This window comes from Trichosurus vulpecula, chromosome 8 (genome assembly GCF_011100635.1).
Source record: "Trichosurus vulpecula isolate mTriVul1 chromosome 8, mTriVul1.pri, whole genome shotgun sequence".
In the NCBI taxonomy this organism is placed as follows: Eukaryota; Metazoa; Chordata; class Mammalia; order Diprotodontia; family Phalangeridae; genus Trichosurus; species Trichosurus vulpecula.
In genome coordinates this window covers 194,702,324-194,712,165 of record NC_050580.1, presented here as the reverse complement: position 1 = coordinate 194,712,165, position 9,842 = coordinate 194,702,324, and positions in this window count along the sequence as shown.

Below are 9,842 nucleotides of genomic sequence, written 5' to 3'. Positions count from 1 at the left end.
TTGCTAAAAAAAGCAGGAATTAGGGTAGTTTGTTGGAATGTTAGACTTGAAGTAAAAAAATGTGACATATAAATTCCAATTCTACCAACTCTACTTTACTCGCAGAGAATTGACAAATTAGTCAAGTTCTCTGAGCCTCAATTTTCTCATCCTTAAAAATGGAAACAATAATATTTGCCCTAACTCGCAAGACTGTTATGAGATCATATGAGATGAAGTACTTATAAACTCCAAAATGCTATATACTACATATAAACTATCATGATTCTTCTAGAATAGTACCTACAGGGGCACCAGCACAGCCTACCATATGTACCAAAACACTACGAGCTAGGAAGGAGGGTCCCAAGAGTTAGGAATCTCCACAAAATCAACGACATAACAGCTAATATTTTACTCAAATATAACTATGGCAGAAAGGATAAAGATAGGCAATATGATACCAGCCCTTTAGGGCATCATTCGTTTTGAAAAAAGTAAAATCTCCATTTTGCCCAAGTCCCTTCACCATAGGTCTTTGCTCGTGAAAATAATGTACACTCAATCTATTTTATACTATATACTAATAGGCTTCCCTTTTAATGAGGTTTGGATGCATCATAACAGTTTTAATATCCAATCTAACTCACTGAAATTAGATTTTTATCTGTAGAGATTTTTCCTTCCAGCGAGACATCTATACATCTCAATCTTTACATAAGCTTAAATACTAACTCTTTAAAACTAGAGCTTTCAGATGTTTATTTAACCCAACCAGAGACTGTCCTGTTGACCTCCTCTGTTATCGCATAGGACTTGACACATTAGTAGTATAATTTATAAACCCTAGTTACCTCCTTTTTTAACTTACTTAATAGTTTCTGCAAAGCTGACCCGACGAGAGCTTTTCCGACTTCTTGTAGTGACAAAGTCCTAAGGACAAAAAAATAGGTGGCATTATTGTTAAGATCAAGCTAGAGCTCAAGGGCATTATATGCATAATCCAAGTCTTATTTTTTAATTAATTTGGAACAGCACATTGCAAGAGAATTGGCATGTGAATGAAGAGAGCCAGTCTCAGAGTTGGAAAGACCTGGATTCAAAGTCTGATTCTGATACATACTGAAGTCCAGACTAAAAAATCATTTATCCTGCAAAACATCCCATGTATGAAAGTATTAAATTTGCTTGAATCTCATTCCCAATATAGAGGGGAAAAATATTAGAAAGTCACTACATATGAACAACTAGGCTATATTAAAGTGGGAAATTTACTCTCCTTTCCCGTCATACTCTCCTTTCAAATGAATAGGTGTGTTTGACTACAAGGGAAAAGAACAGTTCAAGACAGAGCAGAGAGTGTGATGTTAAAAAAAATTCTACCCAGATGCTCTTCTTTTCCCAGCCCCTTCTCTGACAAGAATAAACATCTCTACCCACAGAAAAACATATTCATAGGGGTTTTTACTGGGTGATTCTTCTTAGGGGAGGGCACAAACTTTTCTACGTTGGAGAACCAACAAATATTCTCTTTTTTGCATTCAGAAATTTATATTGCTAGTGCCATAAGAGATACAATGGGGTAACCTAAGCCTGACATGAATGAGGCTGATAATGTGGCTGATGTGCTATAGCTTGTGGCAGCAGACTAGTAATTTGTGAATTTGCACTATTGATCAAGTAGTGACCTCAAACTACCTGTACATTGACTTTCTTATATCAGTTCAACTGAGAGTAACTTATGAAGTTCTCTCTCCATGTTACCTAATAAATTTACTTGATATTTTACAATTATTAAAATTAGGCATGGTCATTTATAAAACATTACTACTGGAAACCCACCTGACCAATTTCATTTCCACTTCTTATGTCTTGAAGGGGACTCCGAGGGGGTTTCAGAATCTAAGAGATACATTTAAAATTATTCAAGTTATTCAGGTATATCTACTAGAAATCAATTCACTTTAAAGGATTATAGAATCATAGATTTAGAGCTATAGAGATAGAGGCCAAATCAATGCAAAGAAAAGTCAGATATTGCTGCTAAAAAAAAAAAAACAACTCTATGACAAATTCAATAACTACCCAACTCCATCCGATTCATCAGTGCTGAAGCCTGCAGTTAATTAAAAACTTTAAGAATCAGTAAGAGCTTAACATCATATTAAATGTGCAGCTTTATTCTAAGAGGCTAGTAGGTTAATATGTTCTACATTTCTGAAACATAGTTCATTTTACCATCTTAAGCCATTCAATATTATTCTGAACTTAAATGAAAATGATAGCTTATGTCATTTAATAAATCACTTTAGCTTGAAAATGTTATGCAGCCAAGGCTCCTCTAAAAACATCTGGGGGGCGGGGAGTGGAGCCAAGATGGCAGAGTAAAAGCAGGGACTTGCTTGAGCTCTCCCCCAAATCCCTCCAAACACCTGTAAAAAATGACTCTAAACAAATTCTAGAGTTATAGAATCTACAAAATGACAGAGTGAAATAAGTCTCCTGCCCAAGATGGCCTGGACGGTCATTGGGAAGGATCTATCACACTGTGCTGGGAGCAGAGCGCAGCCCAGCCCAGCCTGGAGTGGGCCAAACCAGGTTGGAGCAGACAGGGCAGAGCAGAGCTCAGGGCCCTGAATCATTAAGCTGTGGTGGTTTCCAGACTTCTTAATCCACAAACGACAAAGACAACGTAGCAGGTCAGTGGGAAAACTCTGTTGAACCTGGTTGAGAGGAGGGCAGGGTCCAGCCCCAGGGTGGTGGAGGTGGCTACAATGGCCATGCGACAGCAGCAGCAGAAGCAACAGCTGCTTCTGCAACGGCTGCTTCCAGAGTTCCAGGCCCATAGAGGGTGGGGGAAATCAAATGGCTGATCAGAGCAGGAGTGCAGGGATCTCTTTGCTGGGGCTGCAGCAAGATTCTCTTGCTTTGCCCTGTTTGGATCTGGGTCACAGCCCTAGTTGGTGGTCCTGGAGTGAGGAGGAGTGCTGGTGTGGCAGAGCTTGTTGTGCCTGTGGAGAGGGAGTCCTCCTGGCAGTTCCAAGGCAGAAAAGAATGCTCGAGGTCACTTACAGACCAGAGCACAGGTCAGTAGAGGAGTAAACACCTCTCCTTGGATCATACTACCTCAGAAGAACTGAAAATTTACAGGTGCCTACGGGTAGCTCAGAAAACAGCAGTGCAAAACCCCTGAAGCTTGGGAAAGAGCACTCTCTACTCTGGAATGAGAGTTATACCTTGACAAAGAACCTCAAAAGTCAAGTAACTGGCTGGCAAAATGAGCAGACAGTGTAAAAAAAATACTCAGACCACAGAATCTTACTTTGGTGACAAAGAAGATCAAAACATACAGCCTGAAGAAGGCAACAAAGTCAAAGAGCCTACATCAAAAGCCTCCAAGAAAAATACTAATTGGTCACAGGCCATGGAAGAACTCAAAAAGGATTTGGAAAATCAAGTAAGAGAAGTAGAGGAAAAATTGGGAAAAGAAATGAAAATGATGCAGGATAATCATGAAAAACGAGTCAACAGCTTGCTAAAGGAGACACATAAAATACAGAAGAAAATAACACCTTAAAAAATAGACTAAAAAATACAGAAGAAAATAACACCTTAAAAAACAGACTAACCCAAATGGCAAAAGAGATCCAAAAAGCCAATGAGAAGAAGAATGCCATAAGAAACAGAATTGGCCAAATGGAAAAAGAGGTCCAAAAGATCACTGAAGAAAATAATTGCTTAAAAATTAGAATGGAGCAAATGGAAGCTAACGACTTTATGAGAAATCAAGATATTATAAAACAGAACCAAAAGAATGAAGAAATAGAAGACAATGTGAAATATCTCACTGGAAAAACCAGTGACTTGGAGAATAGATCCAGGAGAGATAATTTAAAAATTATTGGACTACCTGAAAGTCATGATCAAAAAAAGAGCCTAGACATCATCTTTCAAGAAATCATCAAGGAAAACTGCCCTGATATTCTAGAGCCAGAGGGTAAAGTAGAAATGGAAAGAATCCACTGATCACCTCTTGAAAAAGATCCCAAAAAGGAAACTCCTAGGAATATTGTAGCCAAATTCCAGAGTTCCCAGGTCAAGGAGAAAATACTGCAAGCAGCCAGAAAGAAACAATTTGAGTATTGTGGAAACACAATCAGGATAATACAAGATCTAGCAGCTTCTACATTAAGGGATCAAAGGGCTTGGAATATAATATTCCAGAGGTCAATGGAGCTAGTATTAAAACCAAGAATAACCTACCCAGCAAAATTGAGTATCATGTCCAAGGCAAAATATGGACTTTCAATAAAATAGAGAACTTCCAAGCTATCTCAGTGAAAAGACCAGTGCTGAATAGAAAATCTGACTTTCAAACACAAGAATCTAGAGAAGCATGACAAGGTAAACAGGAAAGAGAAATCATAAGGGACTTATTAAAGTTGAACTGTTTACATTAATACATGGAAAGATGATATTTGCAACTCATGAGACCTTTCTCAGTATTAGGGTAGTTGAAGGGAATATGCATATATATAGACAGAGGGGACTGGGTGAGTTGAACATGAAGTGATGATATCTAAAAAATAAAATTAAAGGGTGAAAGGAATACATTGGGAGAAGGAGAAAGGGAGCAATAGAATGGGATAAATTATCTCACATAAAAGAGGCAAGAAAAAGCTGTTATAATGGAAAGAGTGGGGGGAGGTGAAAGGGAACAAGTGAACCTTACTGTCATCAGATTTAGCTTAAGGAGGGAATAACATACACACTCAATTGGGTATCTTACACTACAAAAGAGTAGGGGGGAAGGGAATAAGGGGGGAAGATGATAGAAGGGAGGACCGATTAGGGAGGGAGTAGTCAGAAACAAACACTTCTGAAAAGGGACAGGGTCAAAGGAGAAAACTGAATAAATGGGGGATGGGATAGGATAGAGGGAAATATAGTCAGTCTTTCACAACTTGACTATTATGGAAGTGTTTTGCATAAAGATACATGTATAACCTATATTGAATTGCTTGCCTTCTCAAGGAGGGTGAATGGGAGGGAAGAAGGGAGAGAATTTGGAACTCAAAGTTCTAAAAACAAATGTTAAAAACTGTTTTCACATGCAACTGGGAAATAAGATACACAAGCAAAGGGATATAGAAATCTATCTTGCCCTATAAGAAAGTAAGGGGAAAGGGGAGGGGGGAGTGGGGTAATAGAAGAGGGTAGACTGGGGAAAGGGGCAATCAGAACACATGCCATCTTGGGGTGGGGGGGAGAAATGGAAAGAAAATTTGTAACTCAAAATCTTGTGGAAGCGAACGTTGAAAACTAAAAATAAATAAATTAATCTTAAAAAAATTAAAAATTAAAACACCTATGAACTCAGTATTCCTTCAGAGTATTCAAAATAGAAGCTAAAATTTTTGTTGTCCATATGAAGCTTTGTGCTACTGACTACTTTTATTTTCTTTTTTTCCTCACCTACTGTTTTCAACTCAGATGAGAATCAGAATAGCTGGAAGGAAAAGTTGAAGTTGATGGCAATAAGACTGGGTCAGAAAAATTCATCCCTACCCCATCTATCCAAGGCTTTCAGAAATGCTTAAGGTCCTAAAAATGCTGTGTAGGGCTTTTTCAAAAACATCAGTAGATACAAAAAGCAGTGGCTAATCAAATAAGTATTCAAAACCAGACGTCCAGTCATGTCTGACTCTTTGTTTTCTTGGCAAAAAGATACCAGAGTGGTCTGCTATTTCTTTCTCCAGTGTATCCTCATTTTACAGATAGCAAAGAGGGGGTTAAGTGACTTGCCCAGGGTCACACAGCTAGTAAAGGCTGGATTTGAATTGAGATCTCCTGACTCCAGCCCCCCTCCCCACCACCACCCCCTCCCCACCCCACCCCCTCCCCAGTCCCCCCACCTCCCACTCTATCTACTGTACCACCTCGCTGCCCCAGGTGCATTGGTTTTATTGCCTGTCAGACATGGCTGCCAAAAATACAGGAAGCAGGTAATATATAACCTCTAAAGGAAAACAGGGAGAAATTAAATTGGTTTGGCAAACTCAGTATCTTCAAGTAGCTTAGAGTTCTGCCTTCCATCCCTGCTTTATATTACATACATTTTTTTCTTCCCATAAGAATAACATTTAAATCACAGAATATATTATAAATAATTTCCTCTCATTTTCGGTAACTTAGAACAGCAAAAATATCTTGGTACTTTTCAAGAAATGCAACCCTTGTTGGCAAAATTTAATAATGCTGTCTTTATAAACTGGAAGGAATTCTGTAAAAACAGGAATAACTACAATCCTAAACCACCATCACATATTGAAAATGTATGGGAAAACTCTTAGCACTAAAATGTTTTGTGACTTTCCTATAACCTAAACAGAGATAACTTCTCAAACAGTTAATTCATCAGCCTTAGGAGATCCAGTTGTCCATTTTGTTAGTACCTTAAAGTGGCAAATACTAATTTGATATTTATTTTTTTGTTAGTTCTATAAGTGATAACCAACACTTTTCCTGATAGCCCAGGACTAGAAACAAAATGCATAGTCATCAGTTAGGTAAAGGCCAAATTGTGGCACAAGAATATAATAATAATTATTATTGTTGTTATTGTTATTTGTTTGTTGAATAGACTGTCTTTTTCTCTTTCTTTGTTCCAATGGACAGCATATCAGCAGCAGCAGCAGCATTATCCTTACTAGTATTGTATAATGCTTTAAAGTTTGCAAAGAATTTTACATGTGTTATTTTGTTATCTCATTGGATACAACAATCCTGTGAGATAAGTGCCATTACCAATCCCATTTTACAGATGACGAAACCGAGGCTGAAAAAGGTAAAGAGGTTTGCCCAGAGTCACACAGCTGTTAAGTTCCTAATTTGAACTCAGGTTGACATTGAAGGGGGTGTAGAGCCAAGATGGCAGCTGGAAAGCAGGGACTTGCCTAAAGTTCTCCCCTAGAACCCTTCAAACACCTATAAAAAATGGCTCTGAACAAATTCTAGAACTTCAGAACCCACGAAATAGCAGAGGGAAGCAGGGCTCTAGCCCAGGAAAGCCTGGATGGTCGCTGGGTAAGGTCTATCCCACTGTACTGGGAGCAGAGCGGAGCAGAGCCTAGCGTGGGCCACTCCTGGACCAACCAGACCAGGAGCCGGGCAGAACAGGCCCTAGCGCCCTGAATCAGTGAGCTGTGGCAGTTACCAGACTTCTCAACCCACAAATACCAAAGACAACAGAGGTTAGTGGGAAAAACTGCTGGACAGAGTGAAAGGAGTTCCAGGTTGGCTACTGCCCCAGAGGCAGCAGAGGTGGTGCAGCTACAGAACTATTGCTGCAGTTGCTTCCGGCCTCAGGCCCACCTGGTGGGAGGAATTAAGTGGCAGATCAGAGCAGGAGTGCAGAGCCTGCTTAGATCTGAGTCAGGTCCGGGTTGGTGGTTCTTGGGGGAGGAGTAGCGCTGGTGCGGCAGAGTTTGCTGTGTAGAAGTAGCTCTGAAAACAGCAGCACAGCCCCTTAAGCTTGGGACAAAGTACTCTCTACTCTACAAGCAGTCATACACTGACAAAAAGCTCAAGGGTCAAGTAGTTGGCTGGGAACATGAACAGGCAGTGAAAATGCACTCAGATTCAGACTCAGACTTTGGAATCTTTCTTTCGTGACAAAGAAGACCAAAACATACAGCCTAAAGAAGTCAACAAAGTCAAAGAGCCTACAGCAAAAGCCTCCAAGAAAAATATGAACTGGTCTCACGCCACTGAAGCGCTCAAAAAGGATTTGGAAAAGCAAGTTAGAGAGGTAGAGGAAAAATTGGGAAGTGAAATGAGAGTGATGTGAGAAAACCATTAAAAGCAAGTCAATGACTTGCTAAAGGAGACCCAAAAAAATACTGAAGAAAATAACACCTTAAAAAATAGACTAACTCAAGTGGCAAAAGAGATCCAAAAAGCCAATGAGGAGAAGAATGCCTTGAAAGGCAGAATTAGCCAAATGGAGAAGGAGGTCCAAAAGACCACTGAAGAAAATACTAACTTAAAAATTATATTGGAGCAAGTGGAAGCTAGTGACTTTATAAGAAATCAAGATATTATAAAACAGAACCAAAAGAATGAAAAAAGGAAGACAATGTGAACTATCTCATTGGAAGATCCACTGACCTGGAGAATAGATCCAGGAGAGATAATTTAAAAATTACTGGACTACCTGAAAGCCATGATCAAAAAAAGAGCCTAGACATCATCTTTCAAGAAATCATCAAGGAAAACTGCCCTGATATTCTAGAGCCAGAGGGTAAAATAGAAATTGAAAGAATCCACTGATCACCTCCTGAAAAAGATCCCAAAAAGAAAACTCCTAGGAATATTGTAGCCAAATTCCAGAGTTCCCAGGTCAAGGAGAAAATACTGCAAGCAGCCAGAAAGAAACAATTCGAGTATTGTAAAAACACAATTAGGATAACACAAGATCCAGCAGCTTCTACATTAAGGGACTGAAGGGCTTGGAATATGATATTCCACAGGTCCATGGAGCTAGGATTAAAACCAAGAATCACCTACCCAGCATTACCGAGTATCATGCTCCAAGGCAAAATATGGACTTTCAATAAAATGGAGAACTTTCAAGCTTTCTCAGTGAAAAGACCAGAGATGAATAGAAAATTTGACTTTCAAACACAAGAATCAAGAGAAGCATGAAAAAGTAAACAAGAAAAAGAAATCATAAGGGACTTACTACAGTTGAACTGTTTTGTTTACATTCCTACATGGAAAGATGACGTGTATAATTCATGAGATGTCAGTATTAGGGTAGCTGAAGGGAATATACAATACAGAGAGACAGAGGGCACAGGATGAGTTGAATATGAAGGGATGATATCTAAAAAAATAAAATCAAATTAAGGGATGAGAGAGGAATATAGTGGAGAGGGAGAAGGGGAGAAATAGAATGGGGTAAATTATCTCGCATAAAAGTGGCAAGAAAAAAAGCAGTTCTGTAGGAAGGGAAGAGGGGGCAGGTGAGGGGGAATGAGTGAATCTTGCTCTCATCGGAATTGATCTGAGGAGGGAATAACATACATACTCAATTGGGTATCTTACCCCACAGGAAAGGAGGAGGAAGGAGATAAAAAAGAGGAGACAATAGAAGGGAGGGCAGATAGGGGGAGGATGTAATCAAAAACAAACACTTTTGAAAAGGGACAGGGTCAAGGGAGAAAACTGAATAAAGGGGGATAGGATAGGAAGGAGCAAAATATAGTGAGTCTTTCACAACATGAGTATTGTGGAAGGGTTTTACATAATGATACACATGTGGCCTATGTTGAATTGCTTGCCTTCTTAGGGAGGGTGGGTAGGGAGGGAAGAGGGGAGAGAATTTGGAACTCAAAGTTTTAAAAACAGATGTTCAAAAAAAAGAAAGTTTTTGCATGCAACTAGGAAATAAGATATACAGGCAATGGGGCATAGAAATCTATCTTGCCGTACAAGAAAGTAAGGGAAAAGGGGATGGCGGGGGGAGTGGGGTGACAGAAGGGAGGGCTGACTGGGGAATGGGGCAACCAGAATATATGCCATCTTGGAGTGGGGGGAGGGTAGAAATGGGGAGAAAATTTGTAATTCACACTCTTGTGAAAATCAGTGCTGAAAACAAAAAATATTAAGTAAATAAACCAAAAAAAAATATTAGCAGAGGGGGATTTTTAGGATTATAGAAAATATAACCATCATTTAAGACTACTGATGTGTATCTATGAGCATATATAATTTGATAAAACTTTTTTTAAAAATTAAAAAAAAGAACTCTTGATGACCCCATTTGGAGTTTTCTTGGCAAAGATAAAAAAAAAAAAGAA